At 38.3% G+C, this 27,808-nt stretch overlaps 2 long non-coding RNA genes across 2 annotated transcripts in view; both read left to right on the forward strand.

Annotated features, from left to right (window-relative positions):
* Positions 1 to 27,808, forward strand: part of LOC123733384 (uncharacterized) — a 325,585-nt gene that overhangs the window by 130,734 nt on the left and 167,043 nt on the right. The gene's annotated exons all lie outside the window — the stretch shown is intronic.
* Positions 20,945 to 27,782, forward strand: LOC145876426 (uncharacterized). Its single transcript, XR_014391541.1, has 2 exons — positions 20,945 to 20,986; positions 26,549 to 27,782. It is a non-coding gene; the product is annotated as an uncharacterized LOC145876426 (long non-coding RNA).

The raw sequence follows: 27,808 nt of genomic DNA on the forward strand, positions 1-27,808 counted from the left end.
TCTTTATCAAGGCAACAAACCATCTAAGGTCAGTGACTCTCCTCCCCAGAGCAGAGATTCTCATCTTTATCCAAGTTGAATTCATCTCTGCTCACCACCTCTACTGTCCTAGAAAATATCCCAAATGGACATGGTTTAAACAGAAGTCCTCCCCTTAGACCAGTGGCTCCACAGACCAGAGTTTCTCATCTTTATTCAAGTTGAATGCAACTCTGATCATTTCCACCACCTCACCTGTTAAGGGGAGGTGCTGAAAAGGAGGTCTGGGAGGAGGTCTGCAGGTAGCCTGGACCGGACCGGTTGCAGCTAAGTTGCTGGCTCCATCCCCGGGCAGAGCTGCTCAAGTCAGGCCAGTGATGTTTGTTGATGTCATTTTCATTAGCAAAGTTGTACGCTTTAATAAAAGCAGTTATTAAAAAAGCAATATTGTTGTTACGGTGTGGATTGTTGTTATTTATTAGAATTGAAACATCCAGTAGTCATGGTAGATGTTAGACTTTCAATGAGACACCTAACATTCCATCAGTCTGACACAATGTGTGACATGTTATATTAGAGAGGAGTCCTCTATACACATAAATTGCACTATAACGGTGACAAACGGTGCCCACAAATAGTTGGGACAGCTTTATGTAGAACCTATTTACTTTTTGGAGGTGAAATGTAGCTAAAAATGTGCTATCCTCTGCTCAGAGGGTTAAGGAACCGTCTTAAAACTGCAACGCAAATAATTGCCTGTAAATGAAAAAGATCAATTCCTTCTCAACTACATGGCATAGAGATCTCAAATAAATTTGACACTGTAAAGAGACCTCTTCTCTCCAATACAATTAGTTACATTTTTTTTTACTTCTATAAAATCTATAAAATGTAAAATAAATAACTTTACATAAAAAATACTTTATAAAAGGGATAATCAACTCAGGGCTTTATGGTTCTCTGGAAAATAATGCAAATCCATGGAAGGTCAGTTCCACAGTGTTCATTATTTACCATAGAACACATAGTCCCTCGTTGATTATCCCTGACATAACTTTATGAGCTGGATTTGCCTTTCTTTGCAACAGTGGAAGCTGCTGAGGAGACGACAGCTCATAATAATGGTTGGAATGGAGTCAATGGAGTGGTATCAACCCATCAAAGATGTGGTTTCCATGTGTTTGATACCACTCAATTGACTTCATTCCAGAAATTATTATGAGCTGTCCTCCCCTCAGAAGCCTCCTCTGCTTTGCAATTAGTTTGTTCGTTTTCAGTTGTTAGCATTTAGCTAACAGCGTCTATGTGAATTTGCTAACAGTTTGTGCTAATTGGTTAGCATTCTGGAAATAGATGCCCATAGGCTTTTCTTGTGTTTTTAGCATCCCCTCATGTGCTATGCTGGTAGTACTTTAAATCCTGGTATGAGAGAAGGACGGTATGACTATATGAAAATCTGGATACAGCCCAAGCCTAATCACCACACCTACCACCCCTATCTACCACAACTACCACACCTACCTATCACAACTACCACAACTACCACACCGACCTATCACAACTACTACACCAACCTACCTACCACAACTACCACACCTACCATCACCACAACTACAAAACCAACCATCACCAAACCTACCTACCACAACTACCACACCTACATACCACAACTACCACCCCTATCTACCACAACTACCACACCTACCTACCACAACTACCACACCTACCACACCGACCTACCACAACTACCAGCAACACATTGACCAAACCTACCATCATTAAGTCAAACAACATCTAAATTAGCAATTAGCTACTGTAGGTCTATACTGCTCCTACATGGTGTAACAATACATCATGTAGATGTATATAATGAACAGACTAGGTCTATACTGCTCCTACATGGTGGAACAATACATCATGTAGATGTATATAATGAACAGACTAGGACTATACTGCTCCTACATGGTGTGACAATACATCATGTAGATGTATATAATGAACAGACTAGGTCTATACTGCTCCTACATGGAGTAACAATACATCATGTAGATGTATATAATGAACAGACTAGGTCTATACTGCTCCTACATGGTGTAACAATACATCATGTAGATGTATATAATGAACAGACTAGGACTATACTGCTCCTACATGGTGTGACAATACATCATGTAGATGTATATAATGAACAGACGAGGTCTATACTGCTCCTACATGGTGTAACAATACATCATGTAGATGTACATAATGAACAGACTAGGTCTATACTGCTCCTACATGGTGTAACAATACATCATGTAGATGTATATAATGAACAGACTAGGTCTATACTGCTCCTACATGGAGTAACAATACATCATGTGGGGCTTTAAGGCGATGCTGTTGGTGTGACGTATAATCTAGTGGACGGAACGCTTCTTTCAACAGCAGCAACAGTTCGTCAGCCTCCTCGGTAGCTTGCTAGACAAAATAGCTGAACCAATAAAGCTCTTTAGACGCTTTAGTGTATATGTAGCGGGTTTCTTATGCACCACAGGAGAACCAAGAAATGAAGAGCGACACCACGGCTGTCTTTTAGGCTTTTATGTTGATCTGCAATAGTATTATGAAAAGACAGGACAGGAACACATCAGTCTCCAATGCACCACCTGACAAGTTGTTCTTTCTCTCTCAGTGTTTTCTCAGACTCACACAATCACACTCATACATAAAGCCATAATGTATAGTATAAAATAATAACCAGTCCTTAATACAAAGAATGTATAATCTTAATTCTTAGACAATAGAACCATACCTGCAATAGTATTATGAAAAGACAGGACAGGAACACATCAGTCTCCAATGCACCACCTGACAAGTTGTTCTACACAGGAGCATGAAGAAAGGTAAAACACATATCCTGTCTCACATCCCCAATACATTGCTAGGTGCTTTCAGTGTTGATAGTAGCAAAATACAACAACTCATGTACAAAACCACTGCAACACAAACAAGTTACAACATAAAATCGCCTTAGAGGGCAAAACTACATCCCCCATAATGCAACACCATCACTAGTCGGCAGCTCAGCTAGCCGTCTGCATCACAGAAAGAAAGTCATACTAGCTAGCAACACTTTTAGCACTCTGTAACTATATTAATAACAACAATAAAACTCTGAAAGTTACGTGTTTCGATAGTCTCACATCCCCTTATAACAATATCTACAGCATTAACCTTGGGACGTTTATTTATTTCACGTTACGGACTTCTACAAAGGAGTAATCTGCAACCCGTACCTTTCTCTCTCAGTGTTTTCTCAGACTGAGGAGAGCGGGATCTATGGGTAGTACCAGGGTGTTAGTAGGTGACGTAAGCACCCAGATAAAATAAAATACATTTAATGAAACAAAACCTGAAGATGTTAACATCATTCAGCTACTGTAGCTGCCTATCTAACATCAACAGGCATCACCAGTAGCGCAACAATTAAAATTAGAAACCAAAAGTAAAGTTCCTGGCGATCTGACTCCCCCCTTCTGTCTGAACTTGGAACATTCCTGTTCGCGGGCTTTTGGCCACTGACCCTCAACCTGATTGTTCTGTTCTGCGTTGTGTACTATTCTAATAATTTGAAGTTTGCTGAAATAACCATTTTAACTCTACTACACTCACCCCTTCTTGATTTCAGCAAACTTTAAGACATAAGGTAAGACTTCTTCCTCCACAGGGGTAACCTTGACCAAGAGTCGTCCAGAAGGACAGCAAAGAGACTTTGCCAGGTAGAAATATGCCCATATACATACAACCTATGACCCCCTAATAAAGTATTTCTCATTTCCTTAATCTATCTTCTGGCTTCCGTGTCACTGGGGTACTGTCACTTCAACAAAAGTTGATAAGGCTTGAATCAGGGCGGCTAGATGCTCTCTTTTGTCCGGCTCAGCAATCACTTGACTCATTGACTCTAAAAGTCTTCTGACAGGCTTCACAACTCTTCCAGTTCGAGTTCTCAAAGTGCCTTCACTTGGTCTCAGGACTGTATCAGTGAGCTCAGATGTCTGGCTGTTTCTGCGCTCTACCTCTCTCTGGTTACTCATTCTCTTCTTAGTAGATCTTATGCATACAGAGCCGCTGACTGATGAACTTCTACTGCTGATGCCATCTAGACTGCTCACTGACGTTGCTTCTCTACTTGTGTCATCTTCAGAAGGATCACTTGAATCATCACCAGGCATCATTGAGGAGCTTCCTGTGCTTGATTTAGCTGCTTGTCCTGAGATCATGTCCTTCGCTGGGCATTGAGGAGCAGCTTCTCTCATGTTCACGCCATCTTCCGGTCCCGAAGATTTTTGACCTTCAGCTTCCGTGGGCCCCTCAGGGTTCTGGCCCTCGAGAATCCAGACAGCAGTCCTTCGATCCTCTGAATCCTCATCCACATCGAATACCGGTCTTTCGTCACCGCTGTCTGCGTTTATGTCCTCCTCTGAAGCAGTAGAGGCTACTGTGGACATCTCGTCTGTCTGTCCCACCGGCAGGAAGTTCACTGGCAGTATGAAGTTTCGATGAACTACTTTACTCTTCTTGGTAGTAGGATCTTCGACTCTGTAGATGTGCACAGACGGGTCTTTCCATGTGATCACATAGACCGTTGAATCCCACAAGTCGGCAAGTTTACCTTTTCCTCTTTCCTTTCGGTTTGCCAAGAGAACTCGGTCCCCAATCTCCAGGGCAGTACCCTTCACTCTCTTGTTATACTGACTGGCTTGCTTTTTCTGAGCTTCAGTGGTGTTGGCCTGAGCGATCCTGACAGCCTCTCGCAGGTCCTTTTGGAACGAGTCAACATACTCGTCATGAGTCAACACGTCTTCGTTTTTCAGGGTACTTCCAAACATGATGTCCACTGGCAGCCGTGGAATTCGGCCGAACATTAGGAAGAACGGTGCGAATCCTGTCGTTTCGTGTGTGGTACAGTTGTACGAGAAGGTGAGCGTCTGTATCATCTGGGGCCATCTTTCTTTTGCTCTCGCTGGCAATGATCGGACCATGTTTCCGAGCGTGCGGTTGAATCTTTCCGTCTGACCGTTGCCCATAGGATGATATGGAGTGGTATGGGACTTTTTGACTCCTGAGACTTGTAGCAATTCTGCGATTAAGTGACTCTCAAAGTTTGCTCCTTTGTCAGAGTGTATCCGCTGGGGAAACCCATAGACACAGAAGAACTGGTTCCATAACTTCTGGGCAACCACCTTTGCTGTCTGGTTCGGGAACGCATGTGCCAGCTTCGTAAAATGATCTGTGATGACGAGTACATCAACGCTCTCTCCATCCCTTCCTTCTGCTGACCAGAAGTCTATGCACACCAGTTCCAACGCTGTGCTGGTCTGAATAGATTCCAACGGTGCCCTAGCCTCTGGCTCCATTGTCTTGCCAACCACACAGCGCTTACAGTAGGAGACATACTTCTTCACTTCCCCTTCCATTCCAGTCCAGAAGAACCTTTGACGTACCAAATGGAGTGTTCTAGTCTGGCCTTGGTGGCCGGCTTCATCATGGGTTCCCCTCAGAACGATGCTTTTAAGGGAGTCTGGCACCACCAGCTGGTACCTCTTCTTGACAACTCTGTCCTTAGATCTTCGGTAGAGGATCTCATCCTTGATTTCGAGTTTATCCCAATGCTTCAGCATTCTCAACACTTGGGCAGTCTCATGAGCCCTCTCTCTCCGCGAAGGTCTCCTCCTCCTCCCAACAAAGTACGCCACTCGGGCCAGCACCTGATCCGCCTTCTGTTTTCTCCGTATCACATCAGGAGAAAGGACTGGAAGAGTAGCCACTCCCCCTTCATGCTGAGGGATGCTCGCAGAATACTGGGCTAATTGGAATGTGCGCACTGGCACACTCGCATCCCACTCCAGACAGGACTCCAAAACTGCTTTCACCCCTTCAGAAGAGACTTGAGCCAGGATCTCACCACCTTGGATATTGACTGACAGTTTGAATGCGTCCTGGATGGACTCTGAAGTCACATACTCTGGGAACTCACTTGCCTTCCTAGCTCCAACGAATGGCTGTCGACTAAGCAGGTCTGCTGGGACATTCTGGGGCCCGGGGATGTACTTCAAGTCAAAGTCGAAGGGGGCCAGTTTAGAGACCCACCGCTGCTCACAGGCATCTAGCTTTGGTTTCGTCATTATATATGTCAAGGGGTTGTTATCTGTTAGGACTGTGAATCTATTCCCCTTCAGCCAATGGGTGAACTTATCACACACAGCCCACTTAAGAGCGATGAACTCTAATCTGTGTGCTGGGTAACGGGACTGGGACCTCGACAGAGTCTTGCTTGCAAAAGCTACTGGTCTGGGCCTACTCTCACCCTCAAATGTCTGGCTAAGTACTGCACCTAAGCCATCCATTGATGCATCTGTTGATAGGAGAAATGGTCTGTTAAAGTCTGGGTGAGCCAGCACGGCTTTTTGGGAGACAGCAGCTTTTAGCTTCTCCAGCGCCTCCCCACATTCAGAAGTCCAGTCTTCAGGTTTCAGATGTTTATGGGCCATGCCATGAGGTTTTCCTTTTTCTCCTTTCCGCTTACTTTTCTGTCCTGCAATCAGACGAAACAGTGGTTTGGCTAAACCTGAGAAACTCGCAATGAAGTGGGAATAATAGTTTGCCATACCAAGAAATGATCTGACCTTGGTGGGTGAAGGTGTTTTCCCATCATTTTCCATCAGGTCAGCTGCTGTGATGTCGTTGATTGCAGACACTTTTCCTGGGTCGGTTGCAATGCCCTCTGCCGTGACGATATGGCCTAAAAACTTGACAGATTTTCTGAGGAGGTAACATTTTTTTTGCGCTAGCTTCAGGTTGTGTTCCTTAAGGCGGGAGAACACCATTTCGAGACGGTCCAGGGCTTCCTGCTCAGTCTTCCCGAAAACCAGGAGATCATCCAAGTAGCACAGGAGGGACAAGTAGTTCTGGTCGCCGAAGATCGAGGTCATCATTCTGGCGAATGTTGCTGGGCTGTTACATAACCCCTGAGCCATTCTGTTGTACTCAAATAAACCCGTGGGTGTTGTGCACGCTGTGTACTTGCGGTCATCTTCATGTATGGGGATGTTGTAGAATCCCGAAGTCAAATCCATAGTACTGAAGAAGCAGTTCCCCCCCAAAGCAGCGAGAGCATCGGCTTGATGGGGCAATGGGTATGCATCTTTCTCTGTCCTCTGGTTCAACCATCTGAAATCAGTGCAAATTCTCAACTCTCCTGACGGCTTCCAAACCAGGACAAGGGGGGAGGCCCACTCACTACTGGACTTTCGGATGATGCCCCGCTCCTCCATTTCCTCCAGCGTCTGTCTCAGTTTCTGGTAGTCGGATGGAGAGACCCTCCTGTACGGCAGCCGGAAAGGCTTTTCATCTTTGAGTCGGATACGGTGGATGACGTTCTTCGCTTCTCCACAGTCAAGTCGGTCCCTGGAGAAGATGCCTTCATACTGAGCAATAAGGTCCACTAGTTTTCCTTTCCACATGTCAGACACTTCACAGGACTCTATGTCAACTTCTTTTAAGCCCAACTCTTCCAACTTTTGTAGATACTCTTTCTTTGCCCTTTTTCCACCAAATGAACATCCTTCCCCAGCTTGGGTGACATTCTGAAGGGCAGACTGGACCTTACTGGGGTTCTCAGCATGGCCGGCATAGAGCTCTAGGTCTTCTAGGGCTAGGCATGGGTGCACATCGGCCAACTTGGTGTTACAGCGGAGAATAATAGGGTGGTCCAACATGTTGATCACTTTCATGGGGACCCACTTGTCACCCCTCAAAGGACATACAGTGCGTCCTACTAGGACATTTCTTGGTGCAGATCGTGCTGTAGTAGCCTCTATGACTACAGTACTACCGACTGATAGCGGTACCTTTTCCTTCAGTTTTCCCCAGACCAAATGTTCATGTTGAGGCATGAGAGTCACACTCTGCTTGAGCATTACAGTTCCCACTTTGTCTGGTATTTTGTCACCGTGCCAACGGTTCACGTTGGCTAGCATGCTGAGTAAAAGTCCATGTGAATCTCCTTTGGCAGGTTTGGAGAGGCTGTCCCAATACCACTTTGTTTTCTTAACCTGTTGCATTATGTGTTTTATGGCGTTCGATCCAACTATCATGTCATCTGTCTGTCCAGGTACAACTAAAACAGACATTGCCATCTTGCAATCTAAAAGATCAATGTTCAAGTCATATTCATACTTAGGCTGTGCCTGGTTGCCCCCACAGCCTACAAGAACTACTTGAGTTGGCTTTCTAGACTCTGGTTTTATCACATTACATCTCAGAAGTGTGTCTTCAGCTGACTCACTTAACGTGCAGGTCATAGACCCACTATCTATCAGAGCTTGAAGTTGTACAATTTCTTGCACCATTACTGGAACATAGAAAAGACTGTCATTACTCTCTATTTTTGGATAAATCACCTCGGTTTTCATTGTGTTTCCAGTCCTTATATCTGTAGTGTTCTGTGGAGGTGTAACATGTTCGCCCACACCGCCCCCCTCTTGGTGTGAGCATGTTAGTTTAAAGCGGGGCCAGGGGGAGCCTCGGCGGTTGCCTCTCCAACTTGTTTTCTTGCTGGACATTCAAAGCCTCTGTGGCCTGTCCTGTGACACTTGAAACATAACCCCTCCTTAAAGCAGTGCGACTGAGTTGAATGGTCTGAGGCCTTACAAATTCTACAGGGACCAGCAGCAGTATTAGTTTGTGGCGTTCTGGCTGAAGTTCTCCTTTGATTTTGTTCCTGGGTTGACAGGAGCTTTTCCAGGAGAGAAATCACTTTGTTCAATGGAGCCTGATCGCTGTTAGTGGGTGTGGCTGAATTATTTTGACCGACTGCTTGTTGTTGAGTCATACACCAAGCGTCGGGGGTCATCACAACTTCTACCTTGGCAGTACTTTGCGCCCTGTGTCTGGCTGATTGTTTGTCTCGGTGATGGCTGTCAATCATTGCCTGCAAATCTCCAACGGTCCAATTTTCAATAGGCCTGCACCTAAGAGCGGCATACAGTGCCGGATCAGGGCAGTGCTTAACAAACATCATGGTCACCTCGTGACCTGGATCATCCACTCTTTTTCCCTGTCTTTGCAAGCACTCATTGGCAAGGTCAATTGCTTTGTTCAGTCTAACCCAATAATCCAAGCAGCTCTCTGACTGTCTTGGTAAGGTTTCATAGAAGTATCCTAATGGGATTGTTGATGAGATTGCCTCTCCAAAGTGCTGCCTCAAGATATTGTATATGGCTTCAGGATCTCTGCTTATGTTAACAAGGGGGTTTCCACGGAGCCCAATTCTGACTATGTCTTTAGCCCGCCCCATTAGTCTGTCCTGTATTTCTTGCCCCTGTTCTGATATACTGCATCCCTTCTTTTTCAAGTAAGCTTGCATAAGTTCTTGCCATTCAGTCACTGTGCACCGGTCTGTGCTATCACCCCGGAAGTGGGGTGGTTCTCTGACGTCTGACTTCAGAATTAGGTTGACCTTTGACCAATCAGGTATTTCTACTATTGGTTGGGGAGGGGAAGTGCTTGGACCAGCCCCTGCTAGACTAGCGGCAACTTGATTACCTATTTCACTGCCCAGTTGTTTGAATAACTCTGCTAGGGCTTGCAATTGGGTTCGGTTCTCCTTTTCACCCCCTATGGCCTTCTGGGACTCTTCACTGTCATCGTTGCCTGGTTGGCTACTGCTAACATGCTCTGGTTGGCTACTACTGACACTTGGCACTCTAGTGTCGACTGCTGGGTATCTAAGAGGACTGGCTCTAGCACTATGTTCCCCCATACTGGCCAACTGAGCCCCCCGCCCCACCCCAGTGGCCATACCTTGTGAACCTCTCACAGTAACACCAACCGGAGTAACATGTACATTGTTATCACCAACACCTGATATGTCTTCTCTCCCCTGTTCTGTAATCTCACACAACTGAGGCATATGCAACATATTGTCCAAAGTTCACCTTGCCCTCAAATGTTTTAAACGTGTGATGTCGATCCAGTTCTGTTTAGGGGTCCCCCGGCGATCTGCTGCAGCTGATCTGTTGATCCGGGTCACGGCACCAATCTGTAGCGGGTTTCTTATGCACCACAGGAGAACCAAGAAATGAAGAGCGACACCACGGCTGTCTTTTAGGCTTTTATGTTGATCTGCAATAGTATTATGAAAAGACAGGACAGGAACACATCAGTCTCCAATGCACCACCTGACAAGTTGTTCTTTCTCTCTCAGTGTTTTCTCAGACTCTCACAATCACACTCATACATAAAGCCATAATGTATAGTATAAAATAATAACCAGTCCTTAATACAAAGAATGTATAATCTTAATTCTTAGACAATAGAACCATACCTGCAATAGTATTATGAAAAGACAGGACAGGAACACATCAGTCTCCAATGCACCACCTGACAAGTTGTTCTACACAGGAGCATGAAGAAAGGTAAAACACATATCCTGTCTCACATCCCCAATACATTGCTAGGTGCTTTCAGTGTTGATAGTAGCAAAATACAACAACTCATGTACAAAACCACTGCAACACAAACAAGTTACAACATAAAATCGCCTTAGAGGGCAAAACTACATCCCCCATAATGCAACACCATCACTAGTCGGCAGCTCAGCTAGCCGTCTGCATCACAGAAAGAAAGTCATACTAGCTAGCAACACTTTTAGCACTCTGTAACTATATTAATAACAACAATAAAACTCTGAAAGTTACGTGTTTCGATAGTCTCACATCCCCTTATAACAATATCTACAGCATTAACCTTGGGACGTTTATTTATTTCACGTTACGGACTTCTACAAAGGAGTAATCTGCAACCCGTACCTTTCTCTCTCAGTGTTTTCTCAGACTGAGGAGAGCGGGATCTATGGGTAGTACCAGGGTGTTAGTAGGTGACGTAAGCACCCAGATAAAATAAAATACATTTAATGAAACAAAACCTGAAGATGTTAACATCATTCAGCTACTGTAGCTGCCTATCTAACATCAACAGGCATCACCAGTAGCGCAACAATTAAAATTAGAAACCAAAAGTAAAGTTCCTGGCGATCTGACTCCCCCCTTCTGTCTGAACTTGGAACATTCCTGTTCGCGGGCTTTTGGCCACTGACCCTCAACCTGATTGTTCTGTTCTGCGTTGTGTACTATTCTAATAATTTGAAGTTTGCTGGAATAACCATTTTAACTCTACTACATATATTAGCCACTGTGTTTTAAAACCACTTCTGTCGTCTAGTTACTTATCCGATTTAATTTCATATTTACGGTGTTGTTGTTATTGGTCAGCTAGCGGGCTGGTTAAGTTAGCATTAGCCTAACTAGCTAACATCCCCGACCATGAGGTCACTGAGCTACTCTCCTCCTGCTAAAGAAGAGGAGGTCTGCTGGACGGAGAAAGAGGGTCTGTGGCTTAACGTTGTCGTGAAAGAGGAGGAATAGGATGTCACAATACAAAAACAAGTAAAGGGTGAGGCTGTTACAGTGAAAGAAGAAGAGAAAGACGTTTCAGTTAAAGAAGAGGAAGATTCGTTCAGAGTGAAAGAGGAGGAGGATGTTACTGTTAAAGAAGAGGAAGAGAAAGAGGAGGATGCAGTTTTTGGAGTGAAAGAGGAGGAGGGGGAGATGACTGTCACATTGGAGGAAGACGAGGATGAAACTGGATATCTGGGCTCGATTTCCCAAAGGCATGTTAAGGCATCCAATGGTTCTAACGATGAACGGGCCCTGATTAACACTAGTAAGTACTGTCTTAAATACAGAGGCACAAACTCTGCAGTTGTTGAACTGAAGTTTGGTGTTAAAGGGGAAATATGAAATAGCTACATCCATATTGTGACTTTTAAATTATTAATTTATAGCCATTGATTGTTGAAGAATATAACACATGTCTCATGAGCTTAGTTCAACTGTTGTACCCCATCAGAACCCCAAATAAGCTTTTTTTACTCCAATGTTTAGAAACAATGTAAATGATAAACAAACACTGTAAACACTCAACATGGTTAAAACTATATTGTTGATATCATGGATGGTCAGTCCTTGCATCCGCAGGTCCGTCTATGCATTTGAGAGTAGTTACATTTCTCGAGCCGCATCATCATCTTTATAACCAAACTAGTGGTGGAATGACAGCTTTGTTATTGTATGAACTGCAGATTGGTTGATAGATGTGTGGCTATTTTATAGGGGTAACCTAGGATTTAAACAGTAACAAAATGGCTGCCCAGAGGCTTGGTTTGGTAAACAGCTGAGGGATGGGGGAAGGAGAAATGTAACCACTCTCAAATTCATAGAGAAGCTATTGTAGCAACCGTAACCCAACACCTAGCGACCTCCTCAAGAAGTTCAGACATCTTGGTGTAACAGTTATAATACAAGCACTGGCCATCCATAAGGTCAAAATGATAGTTTTAACCAGATTTCAAGGCTATACAGTGCTTGTTTACGAGCTTATGTTTTGGTTCCTGGTGGGGTAATAAAGTTAAAACATTTGAGGCATTTATAAGTTATATTCTTCAAGAATCAATGGTTATATAGTAAATGGGTCTTTCTATAACTGCCAGTGTAGATTTCCTGTGGGGGTCAAATTGTTAGAGCTGTTGATAAGTCATTAGCTGTGTTAGAATACTCATACTAACCGTACTATTTGTGATGTTAATTGAGTGTATAGTATGCTTATTGGTCATAGTTTGATATAGTTAGTATGCCAAAAGTTCCCGGATGTCGTACTAAATTCACCATAATATGACGTAAACACGCAGTACGTTAGGGCCCATAATGCAATTCTTCAGGAAATGGGCGTGGCTTCACAGCGTTTTCAGATTTGAAGAAGAGTACCCAGAGTACCCAGCCAGAAATAATCAGACACCCATTTTTCAAGCTAGCATATAATGTCACATAAACCCAAACCACAGCTAAATGCAGCACTAACCTTTGATGATCTTCATCAGATGACAATCCTAGGACATTATGTTATACAATACATGCATGTTTTGTTCAATCAAGTTCATATTTATATCAAAAAACAGCTTTTTACATTAGCATGTGACAGAATTAGCATACCCACCGCAAACTTCTGGTGAATTTACTAAATTACTCACGATAAACGTTCACAAAAAACATAACAATTATTTTAAGAATTATAGATACAGAACTCCTTTATGCACTCGCTATGTCCGATTTTAAAATAGCTTTTCGATGAAAGCACATTTTGCAATATTCTGAGTAGATAGCCCAGCCATCACAGGGCTAGCTATTTAGACACCCACCAAGTTTAGCCCTCACCAAAGTCAGATTTACTATAAGAAAAATGTTATTACCTTTGCTGTTCTTCGTCAGAATGCACTCCCAGGACTTCTACTTCAATAACAAATGTTGGTTTGGTTCAAAATAATCCATAGTTATGTTCAAATATCCTCTGTTTTGTTCGTGCGTTCAAGACACTATCCGAAGGGTGACGCGCCCGACGCGTTTTGTGACAAAAAAATTCTAAATATTCCATTACCGTACTTCGAAGCATGTCAACCGCTGTTTAAAATCAATTTTTATGCCATTTTTCTCGTAAAAAAGCGATAATATTCCGACCGGGAAACCCTGTTTTAGTTCAAAGAGAGAGAAAATAAAAACATGGGGTCGCCTCGTGCACGCGTCCCAGGGTCAGTGTCCTCTGATCGACCACTATCCAAATGCGCTAATGTTTTTCAGCCAGGGGCTGCAAAGACATCATTCAGCTTTTTCCCGCCTTCTGAGAGCCTATGGGAGCCGTAGGAAGTGTCACGTTACAGCAGAGATCCTAAGTTTTCAATAAAGAGAGTGAAGAAGCCCAAGAAATTGTCAGACAGGCCACTTCCTGTAAGGAATCTTCTCAGGTTTTTGCCTGCCATATGAGTTCTGTTATACTCACAGACACCATTCAAACAGTTTTAGAAACTTTAGGGTGTTTTCTATCCAAAGCCAATAATTATATGCGTATTCTAGTTTCTGGGCAGTAGTAATAACCAGATTAAATCGGGTACGTTTTTTATCCGGCCGTGTAAATACTGCCCCCTATCCCTAACAGGTTAACTAATAGTATGTAGTATATACTCATTAAGTATGTAGTTACAGTATACTACAATGAACTAATAGTATGTAGTATATACTCATTAAGTATGTAGTTACTATTAGTTAATTGTAGTATACTGTAACTACATACTTAATGAGTATATACTACATACAATACTACAATTAACTAATAATATGTAGTATATACTCATTAAGTATATACTCATTAAGTATGTAGTTACAGTATACTACAATTAACTAATAGTATGTAGTATATACTCATTAAGTATCTAGTATACAGTATGTTAGTATGGGTATTCAAACACAGATATTCGCCTTTTTTCATTGTTTTCAATGCCATTACATTAAAGGCGAAACATAGCTACATTCAATAACATTTATGAATTGGTTGAAACCTTTGTTTTAAACCCTTCTTAAAGTTGGTGCCTTGCCGGATTTGTAATTAAAAATAATAAAAAAATACAAGACTACTTGACTTTCCTTGTATTTATGGCAGTGTAGTTCCCTTCAGGGTCAGTCAACTTTGGTACAACATACTATGGGGAGTCGCGATTTCTGTTGAAGGATCTAAAATCACACCTGAAAAGGCCAATGAAATCCGCGCCTGACTGGAAGTCCCGCCTTCCACAGGTGATGAGCGTCAGGCTGGGATTCATTCCTTCCATTATTCCGCCCTTCACCTCGGTGTCAACAGGAACAATTCATGCTACTAAAACATACAATTGGAACACGAGACTGTCTTACGTTGCTCCAACTAAACTGACCCTTAGTGGTAGAGTGTGATCACCCCCTGGACTTTGTGTGGTTCTCATAGTTTCCTAATCACAATGTCCTGGTTATAGCAATGAGTAAGATGGCTAAAAATGAGACCTAGGCAATGAAAGTTAAGACCGAGGTAAAGTTGGATTTATATTCACACATTCAGATATTCAACAGACATTGGCCAAAAGCCATTTAAAATGGTATAAATCAATAACTAATTCATTGATTGTCACAGAAACATCAAACTAGATTTATTATATACATGTCTAGCATACTTTTACAACCTTTTTTAAACAAAAATTCCAGTTTTGATTTTATAGAAATATATAAATCTATAAAATGCCATTTAAAAGTGGTATAAATCAATAACTAATTCACCATTTGTCACAGAACAAATAATAATAAAAAGTTCATTTGTGATATTTCTTTCCTTAATGCATTTGAGCCAATCAGTTGTGTTGTGACAAGGTAGGGTTTTCTCACTTTCTAGTAGGCTTATATTGAACATATGGCAAATAGGAGTGGCGATGTCGTCCTCTATTATCCTCAGTCATTTTTCCATCCAAGTTGTCAGACCCCGGTGGCCTGAAAAAGAAAAGGAGAACCTCACGCTCCAGGAGCTCAGATGCAATAATTTAATAACCTAATAACCAACGTTTCCACAGACAAGCTGTCTTCATCACGGTATAATGACAAACACTGCAGGTAACTGGTTTATATTGTGTCAAAGGACACACACAGGTGTCTGTAATCATGTCTGAGTGTGGCCTGATATCATTGGTTCATTTACAGATATAAATAGAACATATGAAAACATAAATGGATAGCATACGATCATAGATACAATTTGGCTATGTAGACCTACAAACATTTACAATGAATAGAAATATTACAATAATGGATACATAGACCTCCAAACATTTACAATGAATAGCAATATTACAATAATGGATACATAGACCTCCAAACATTTACAATGAATAGCAATATTACAATAATGGATACATAGACCTCCAAACATTTACAATGAATAGCAATATTACAATAATGGATACATAGACCTCCAAACATTTACAATGAATAGCAATATTACAATAATGGATACATAGACCTCCAAACATTTACAATGAATAGCAATATTACAATAATGGATACATAGACCTCCAAACATTTACAATGAATAGCAATATTACAATAATGGATACATAGACCTCCAAACATTTACAATGAATAGCAATATTACAATAATGGATACATAGACCTCCAAACATTTACAATGAATAGCAATATTACAATAATGGATACATAGACCTCCAAACATTTACAATGAATAGCAATATTACAATAATGGATACATAGACCTCCAAACATTTACAATGAATAGCAATATTACAATAATGGATACATAGACCTGCAAACATTTACAATGAATAGCAATATTACAATAATGGATACATAGACCTCCAAACATTTACAATGAATAGCAATATTACAATAATGGATAAATAGACCTCCAAACATTTACAATGAATAGCAATATTACAATAATGGATACATAGACCTCCAAACATTTACAATGAATAGCAATATTACAATAATGGATACATAGACCTGCAAAGATTTACAATGAATAGCAATATTACAATAATGGATACATAGACCTCCAAACATTTACAATGAATAGCAATATTACAATAATGGATACATAGACCTCCAAACATTTACAATGAATAGCAATATTACAATAATGGATACATAGACCTCCAAACATTTACAATGAATAGCAATATTACAATAATGGATACATAGACCTCCAAACATTTACAATGAATAGCAATATTACAATAATGGATACATAGACCTCCAAACATTTACAATGAATAGCAATATTACAATAATGGATACATAGACCTCCAAACATTTACAATGAATAGCAATATTACAATAATGGATACATAGACCTGCAAAGATTTACAATGAATAGCAATATTACAATAATGGATACATAGACCTCCAAACATTTACAATGAATAGCAATATTACAATAATGGATACATAGACCTCCAAACATTTACAATGAATAGCAATATTACAATAATGGATACATAGACCTGCAAACATTTACAATGAATAGCAATATTACAATAATGGATACATAGACCTCCAAACATTTACAATGAATAGCAATATTACAATAATGGATACATAGACCTCCAAACATTTACAATGAATAGCAATATTACAATAATGGATACATAGACCTGCAAAGATTTACAATGAATAGCAATATTACAATAATGGATACATAGACCTCCAAACATTTACAATGAATAGCAATATTACAATAATGGATACATAGACCTCCAAACATTTACAATGAATAGCAATATTACAATAATGGATACATAGACCTCCAAACATTTACAATGAATAGCAATATTACAATAATGGATACATAGACCTCCAAACATTTACAATGAATAGCAATATTACAATAATGGATACATAGACCTCCAAACATTTACAATGAATAGCAATATTACAATAATGGATACATAGACCTCCAAACATTTACAATGAATAGCAATATTACAATAATGGATACATAGACCTGCAAACATTTACAATGAATAGCAATATTACAATAATGGATACATAGACCTCCAAACATTTACAATGAATAGCAATATTACAATAATGGATACATAGACCTCCAAACATTTACAATGAATAGCAATATTACAATAATGGATACATAGACCTCCAAACATTTACAATGAATAGCAATATTACAATAATGGATACATAGACCTGCAAAGATTTACAATGAATAGCAATATTACAATAATGGATACATAGACCTCCAAACATTTACAATGAATAGCAATATTACAATAATGGATACATAGACCTCCAAACATTTACAATGAATAGCAATATTACAATAATGGATACATAGACCTCCAAACATTTACAATGAATAGCAATATTACAATAATGGATACATAGACCTCCAAACATTTACAATGAATAGCAATATTACAATAATGGATACATAGACCTCCAAACATTTACAATGAATAGCAATATTACAATAATGGATACATAGACCTCCAAACATTTACAATGAATAGCAATATTACAATAATGGATACATAGACCTGCAAAGATTTACAATGAATAGCAATATTACAATAATGGATACATAGACCTCCAAACATTTACAATGAATAGCAATATTACAATAATGGATACATAGACCTCCAAACATTTACAATGAATAGCAATATTACAATAATGGATACATAGACCTGCAAACATTTACAATGAATAGCAATATTACAATAATGGATACATAGACCTCCAAACATTTACAATGAATAGCAATATTACAATAATGGATACATAGACCTCCAAACATTTACAATGAATAGCAATATTACAATAATGGATACATAGACCTGCAAAGATTTACAATGAATAGCAATATTACAATAATGGATACATAGACCTGCAAAGATTTACAATGAATAGCAATATTACAATAATGGATACATAGACCTCCAAACATTTACAATGAATAGCAATATTACAATAATGGATACATAGACCTGCAAACATTTACAATGAATAGCAATATTACAATAATGGATACATAGACCTCCAAACATTTACAATGAATAGCAATATTACAATAATGGATACATAGACCTCCAAACATTTACAATGAATAGCAATATTACAATAATGGATACATAGACCTCCAAACATTTACAATGAATAGCAATATTACAATAATGGATACATAGACCTGCAAAGATTTACAATGAATAGCAATATTACAATAATGGATACATAGACCTCCAAACATTTACAATGAATAGCAATATTACAATAATGGATACATAGACCTCCAAACATTTACAATGAATAGCAATATTACAATAATGGATACATAGACCTCCAAACATTTACAATGAATAGCAATATTACAATAATGGATACATAGACCTCCAAACATTTACAATGAATAGCAATATTACAATAATGGATACATAGACCTCCAAACATTTACAATGAATAGCAATATTACAATAATGGATACATAGACCTGCAAAGATTTACAATGAATAGCAATATTACAATAATGGATACATAGACCTCCAAACATTTACAATGAATAGCAATATTACAATAATGGATACATAGACCTCCAAACATTTACAATGAATAGCAATATTACAATAATGGATACATAGACCTCCAAACATTTACAATGAATAGCAATATTACAATAATGGATACATAGACCTGCAAACATTTACAATGAATAGCAATATTACAATAATGGATACATAGACCTGCAAAGATTTACAATGAATAGCAATATTACAATAATGGATACATAGACCTCCAAACATTTACAATGAATAGCAATATTACAATAATGGATACATAGACCTCCAAACATTTACAATGAATAGCAATATTACAATAATGGATACATAGACCTCCAAACATTTACAATGAATAGCAATATTACAATAATGGATACATAGACCTCCAAACATTTACAATGAATAGCAATATTACAATAATGGATACATAGACCTCCAAACATTTACAATGAATAGCAATATTACAATAATGGATACATAGACCTCGAAACATTTACAATGAATAGCAATATTACAATAATGGATACATAGACCTGCAAAGATTTACAATGAATAGCAATATTACAATAATGGATACATAGACCTCCAAACATTTACAATGAATAGCAATATTACAATAATGGATACATAGACCTCCAAACATTTACAATGAATAGCAATATTACAATAATGGATACATAGACCTCCAAACATTTACAATGAATAGCAATATTACAATAATGGATACATAGACCTCCAAACATTTACAATGAATAGCAATATTACAATAATGGATACATAGACCTCCAAACATTTACAATGAATAGCAATATTACAATAATGGATACATAGACCTCCAAACATTTACAATGAATAGCAATATTACAATAATGGATACATAGACCTCCAAACATTTACAATGAATAGCAATATTACAATAATGGCTACGTTGAGACAGACGGGAGCAAAGGTCTTTAAATTAAAGATCCAGACAGCCTCTTGTTTTTAACAATAAATTGTCGAGGTCACCCCCTCTCCTAGGGAGGGTGACGTGTTCGATGCCGATATAATGTAGGGACGAAATCAAGGGGTTCGCTTCCAAAAAGATTTTACCACAAGGACAAATGAAAAGATAAATAACTGCCTTAGTGGTGCACCTGATAACACCTGTGATTGGGATCTGTTTCCCTGTTTGGGGGTGTTTGAAGGATCTACATTTGTAAGTGCCATTGCATTGAGCGCAGTGACCAAATTAATGAATGAATATGAAACTGCCTTAAATACAGATGTGAATGATAGTATGTTTTAAATTCTCACTTAAAATATGCATTGCTCTATTTGAACGTCTCAATATAATATTATTATTTCATGAAAGGAATGAAAAATAAATTTGTGTGCAACAACAACAAAAAACGTATCTTAACTACGTTTCCCTCCAGTCAGCAGACGGCGATGTGCGTCTTTCAGGTGATGCTGCAGCGTGACGCAGAAACATTTAGACTGTTTCTGTGCATATTTGCCTCTGTGTTTTAAATATACTTCTGACATCTAGTTAATTGCCCCCATTTACATGTTATAGGTACATTGTTAGTCAACTAGCTGGCTTGATAAGTTAGCCTAGCACTAAACTAGTCGCTCATGCTAACTAGCTAGCTAGCTAGCTAACATCCCCGAACATGAGCTCCCTAAACTACTCCCCTCCTGTTAAAGAAGAGGAGGTCTGCTGGACGGAGAAAGAAGCTCTGGGGCTGAACATTGTAGTGAAAGAGGAGAAGGAAGAGGAGGATGTCACAGTAAAACAACAAGTAGAGGGTGAGGCTGTTACAGTGAAAGAAGAAGAGAAAGACGTTACAGAGAAAGAAGAGGAGGAAGAGAAAGAGGAAGCTGTTACAGTAAAAGAAGAGGAGGATGCTGTTTTTGGAATGAAGGAGGAGAAAGAGGGAGAGAGAACTGTCATATTGACAGAGGAGTCAGGAGATCTGATTACCATCAGTAAGTACTGTCTTAAAAACGGGCTCTAACTGTCCAACAATTTTAAACGAATGTGTTGTTTTAAAGCAGCATGCTACTAAAATTCTATACTTGAAAATGTTGTTCTGTACTATAGCAATTTATGTTATAATATAATGTTAAAGCTACATTTTAAAATGAGTGATTAAAGCCCTGAATGCTGATTGGCTGACAGCCGTGGTATATCAGGCCGTATACCATGGGTATGACAAAACATGCATTTTTACTGTTCTGATTACATTGGTAACCAGTTTATAATTGCAATAAGCCACCTCTGGTTTGTGATATATGGCCAATATACCATGGCTAAGGGCTGTATCCAGGCACGTTGTGCTGTGTTGTACATAAGGACAGTCTTTAACCATGCTATATTGGCCATATACCACACTTCCTCTGGTCTTATTGCTTAACTGTAACATGTGTATACCATCAGAGTCCCTCCCACCACAAAATAACAACTTAATTGTCTCACAGAATGGCAAACAAGTTATAAATGAAACTTTTGATGTGTGTCTATTGTAGGCCTTGTGTAGAGTGTGTATACCAACAAAAAGCAGATTTCTAAATAATGTTGGAGAAATACATAAAATAAGATGCATTATTGACATGAAATGGACATGTGTTATGGGGAGACTGAACATATTAGCAAAAGGACAAGCGTTTTGGGGAGACTGAACATATTAGCAAAAGGACAAGCGTTTTGGGGAGACTGAACATATTAGCAAACGTTTGTAAGTCTACAAAAAAACATAAAATAAAATAGCCATTTCAAGGAAAGGCTGAACTAAAGAATGATCATTTAGAAAGTATGGTAATTATTACTTTAGAGATGAAGTGGGACACCAACAAAATGTTATTTACATTGGATCAAATACAGCCTATAACATGACATTATCTATTATTATAGAGCTCTGATCAGCCTATAACATGACATTATCTATTATTATAGAGCTCTGATCAGCCTGTAAACATGACATTATCTATTATTATAGAGCTCTGATCAGCCTATAACATGACATTATCTATTATTATAGAGCTCTGATCAGCCTATAAACATTATCTATTATTATAGAGCTCTGATCAGCCTATAACATGACATTATCTATTATTATAGAGCTCTGTTCAGCCTATAACATGACATTATCTATTATTATAGAGCTCTGATCAGCCTATAAACATTATCTATTATTATAGAGCTCTGATCAGCCTATAACATGACATTATCTATTATTATAGAGCTCTGTTCAGCCTATAACATGACATTATCTATTATTATAGAGCTCTGATCAGCCTATAACATGACATTATCTATTATTATAGAGCTCTGATCAGCCTATAAACATGACATTATCTATTATTATAGAGTTCTGCTCAGCCTATAACATGACATTATCTATTATTATAGAGCTCTGTTCAGCCTATAAACATGACATTATCTATTATTATAGAGCTCTGTTCAGCCTATAACATGACATTATCTATTATTATAGAGCTCTGATCAGCCTATAACATGACATTATCTATTATTATAGAGCTCTGATCAGCCTATAAACATGACATTATCTATTATTATAGAGTTCTGCTCAGCCTATAACATGACATTATCTATTATTATAGAGCTCTGATCAGCCTATAAACATGACATTATCTATTATTATAGAGCTCTGATCAGCCTATAAACATGACATTATCTATTATTATAGAGCTCTGATCAGCCTATAAACATGACATTATCTATTATTATAGAGCTCTGTTCAGCCTATAAACATGACATTATCTATTATTATAGAGCTCTGATCAGCCTATAAACATGACATTATCTATTATTATAGAGCTCTGTTCAGCCTATAACATGACATTATCTATTATTATAGAGCTCTGATCAGCCTATAAACATGACATTATCTATTATTATAGAGCTCTGATCAGCCTATAAACATGACATTATCTATTATTATAGAGCTCTGATCAGCCTATAAACATGACATTATCTATTATTATAGAGCTCTGTTCAGCCTATAAACATGACATTATCTATTATTATAGAGCTCTGATCAGCCTATAAACATGACATTATCTATTATTATAGAGCTCTGTTCAGCCTATAACATGACATGATCTATTATTATAGAGCTCTGATCAGCCTATAAACATGATCTATTATTATAGAGCTCTGATCAGCCTATAAACATGATCTATTATTATAGAGCTCTGATCAGCCTATAACATGACATTATCTATTATTATAGAGCTCTGATCAGCCTATAAACATGACATTATCTATTATTATAGAGCTCTGTTCAGCCTATAACATGACATTATCTATTATTATAGAGTTCTGCTCAGCCTATAACATGACATTATCTATTATTATAGAGCTCTGATCAGCCTATAAACATGACATTATCTATTATTATAGAGCTCTGCTCAGCCTATAAACATGACATTATCTATTATTATAGAGCTCTGTTCAGCCTGTAAACATGACATTATCTATTATTATAGAGCTCTGATCAGCCTATAACATGACATTATCTATTATTATAGAGCTCAGATCAGCCTGTAAACATGACATTATCTATTATTAAAGAGCTCTGATCAGCCTATAACATGACATTATCTATTATTATAGAGCTCTGATCAGCCTGTAAACATGACATTATCTATTATTATAGAGCTCTGATCAGCCTATAAACATGACATTATCTATTATTATAGAGCTCTGTTCAGCCTATAAACATGACATTATCTATTATTATAGAGCTCTGATCAGCCTATAAACATGACATTATCTATTATTATAGAGCTCTGTTCAGCCTATAACATGACATTATCTATTATTATAGAGCTCTGATCAGCCTATAACATGACATTATCTATTATTATAGAGCTCTGATCAGCCTATAACATGACATTATCTATTATTATAGAGCTCTGATCAGCCTATAAACATGACATTATCTATTATTATAGAGTTCTGCTCAGCCTATAACATGACATTATCTATTATTATAGAGCTCTGATCAGCCTATAAACATGACATTATCTATTATTATAGAGCTCTGATCAGCCTATAAACATGACATTATCTATTATTATAGAGCTCTGATCAGCCTATAAACATGACATTATCTATTATTATAGAGCTCTGTTCAGCCTATAAACATGACATTATCTATTATTATAGAGCTCTGATCAGCCTATAAACATGACATTATCTATTATTATAGAGCTCTGTTCAGCCTATAACATGACATTATCTATTATTATAGAGCTCTGATCAGCCTATAAACATGATCTATTATTATAGAGCTCTGATCAGCCTATAAACATGATCTATTATTATAGAGCTCTGATCAGCCTATAACATGACATTATCTATTATTATAGAGCTCTGATCAGCCTATAAACATGACATTATCTATTATTATAGAGCTCTGTTCAGCCTATAACATGACATTATCTATTATTATAGAGTTCTGCTCAGCCTATAACATGACATTATCTATTATTATAGAGCTCTGATCAGCCTATAAACATGACATTATCTATTATTATAGAGCTCTGCTCAGCCTATAAACATGACATTATCTATTATTATAGAGCTCTGTTCAGCCTGTAAACATGACATTATCTATTATTATAGAGCTCTGATCAGCCTATAACATGACATTATCTATTATTATAGAGCTCAGATCAGCCTGTAAACATTACATTATCTATTATTAAAGAGCTCTGATCAGCCTATAACATGACATTATCTATTATTATAGAGCTCTGATCAGCCTGTAAACATGACATTATCTATTATTATAGAGCTCTGATCAGCCTGTAAACATGACATTATCTATTATTATAGAGCTCTGTTCAGCCTATAAACATGACATTATCTATTATTATAGAGCTCTGATCAGCCTATACACATGACATTATCTATTATTATAGAGTTCTGCTCAGCCTATAAACATGATCTATTATTATAGAGCTCTAATCAGCCTATAAACATGACATTATCTATTATTATAGAGCTCTGTTCAGCCTATAAACATGACATGATCTATTATTATAGAGCTCTGTTCAGCCTATAAACATGACATTATCTATTATTATAGAGCTCTGTTCAGCCTATAAACATGACATTATCTATTATTATAGAGCTCTGCTCAGCCTGTAAACATGACATTATCTATTATTATAGAGCTCTGATCAGCCTGTAAACATGACATTATCTATTATTATAGAGCTCTGATCAGCCTGGAAACATGACATTATCTATTATTATAGAGCTCTGATCAGCCTGTAAACATGACATTATCTATTATTATAGAGCTCTGATCAGCCTGTAAACATGACATTATCTATTATTATAGAGCTCTGCTCAGCCTATAAACATGACATTATCTATTATTATAGAGCTCTGATCAGCCTGAAGACATGACATTATCTATTATTATAGAGCTCTGATCAGCCTATAAACATGACATTATCTATTATTATAGAGCTCTGTTCAGCCTATAAACATGACATTATCTATTATTATAGAGCTCTGCTCAGCCTATAAACATGACATTATCTATTATTATAGAGCTCTGTTCAGCCTATAAACATTATCTATTATTATAGAGCTCTGTTCAGCCTATAAACATGACATTATCTATTATTATAGTGCTGTGCTCAGCCTATAAACATGATCTATTATTATAGAGCTCTGCTCAGCCTATAAACATGATCTATTATTATAGAGCTCTGCTCAGCCTATAAACATGACATTATCTATTATTATAGAGCTCTGCTCAGCCTGTAAACATGACATTATCTATTATTATAGAGCTGTGCTCAGCCTGTAAACATGACATTATTTATTATTATAGAGCTCTGTTCAGCCTATAAACATGACATTATCTATTATTATAGAGCTCTGCTCAGCCTATAGACATGACATTATCTATTATTATACAGCTCTGCTCAGCCTATAAACATGATCTATTATTATACAGCTCTGCTCAGCCTATAAACATGACATTATCTATTATTATAGAGCTCTGCTCAGCCTAAAATACGACATTATGTAGCCTGGCAGGTAGGAGCCAGTAACCGAAAGGTTGCTGGATCAAATCCCCGAGCTGACAAGGTAAAAACGCTGTCATTCTGCCCCTGAGCAAGGAAGTTAACCCACTGTTCCCTGGCTGCCGATGACGTGGATGTCTATTAAGGCAGCCCCGCACACCTCTCTGATTCAGAGGGGTTGGGTTAAATACGGGACACACATTTCAGTTGAATCCATTCAGTTGACTAGGTATCCCCCTTTCCCTATTGTAGAGCTCTGCTCAGCCTATAAACATGTGAGAAAGATTAGATTTTATGTTCTACATTATTATTATTATTAGGGCGGCCACCAAGTTTTTATTAAATTATGTAATGTTCTGAAAACTGACTTCAGGTTTTTGAGGAATCTAGCCTCACAGGAAGACAGTTTTATTTTATGGAGGTTTAATTCAGTTCTCTGTTTAATATTTAACTAAAAACTCTGTTTGTCTTTGGTAGGAGAGGGACCAGACTCTCACTCTGACAGCAGGGAGACTCCTTTAGGGGAACCAGACCCAGAGACGCCCAAACCAGCGAGACAACACCACTGTTCCCAGTGTGGAAAGCGTTTTAAGTGGTTAAGGAACCTGAAAGTACATGAGAGAACGCATACAGGAGAAAACCCTTACGAATGCTCCCACTGTGGAAAGAGTTTTACCAAGTTAGGGAACCTAAAAGAGCATGAGAGGACACACACAAGAGAAAAGAGTTTCCAATGTTCCCAGTGTGGAAAGAGGTTTACCCAGTTACGGTACCTGAAACAACATGAAGAAATACACACAGAAGATAGGAAGACCTACCACTGCTCTCAGTGTGGAAAGATATTTACTGGGTTAGGGAACCTGAAAATACATATGAGAAGACACTCTGGAGAGAAGCCGTACCACTGTTCCCACTGTGTAAAGAGTTTTACTCAGTTAGGGAGCCTGAAACCACATGAGAGGGGACACACTGGAGAGAAGCCTTATCACTGTTCCCACTGTGGAAGGAATTTTAGGTGGTATGCGAGCCTGAAGGAGCATGAGAGAATACACACAGGAGAAAAGCCTTACCACTGTTCCAATTGTGAAAAGAGTTTTACCCATCGAGGGAGTCTGAAAGCGCATGAGAGAATACACTCAGGAGAAAAGCCTTACAAATGTTCCCGATGTGAAAAGAGTTTTACCCGGTTAGGGAGCTTGAAAAAGCATGAGAGAACACACACAGGAGAAAAGCCTTTCCAACATACTAATACACAGGAGGAGAAGACATACCACTGCTCTCATTGTGAAAATACATTTTCCCAGTCAGAGGACCTGAAATCACATGAGAGAATAGAGAGGCTGTGTTCTGACTTATGTTTTTGATTGAGAAATTGTGTTTTTGTTCATTCTACATTAAATAATATTGTATGAATGAAATCATACTGAAAAATAGGTCTACATGTTTTTCCCAGCTCAAGACATGATCATGTCGAAAAAATCGGATTAAAAGAGTAAAAAAAAAATGTTTGGATTATGAACTTAAGATTGATTGAATGCAAGTGTAAACCCCTAAATGTTGTTCACTATATCATTGGGATATTTCAAACATGTTAATTATTAAATATATTGATATTAGTATTTCTTCATTCAGATTGCCATTGTAAATGCGTATTGGTTCTCAATTGACATATCTGATTAAATAAATGTGAAATAAAGTAAATGCCATATTATTTTTGGGAAGTCTATTTGGTTCTAT

The sequence above is a fragment of the Salmo salar genome, unplaced genomic scaffold (assembly GCF_965601325.2).
Source record: "Salmo salar unplaced genomic scaffold, fSalSal1 ptg000587l, whole genome shotgun sequence".
In the NCBI taxonomy this organism is placed as follows: domain Eukaryota; kingdom Metazoa; phylum Chordata; class Actinopteri; order Salmoniformes; family Salmonidae; genus Salmo; species Salmo salar.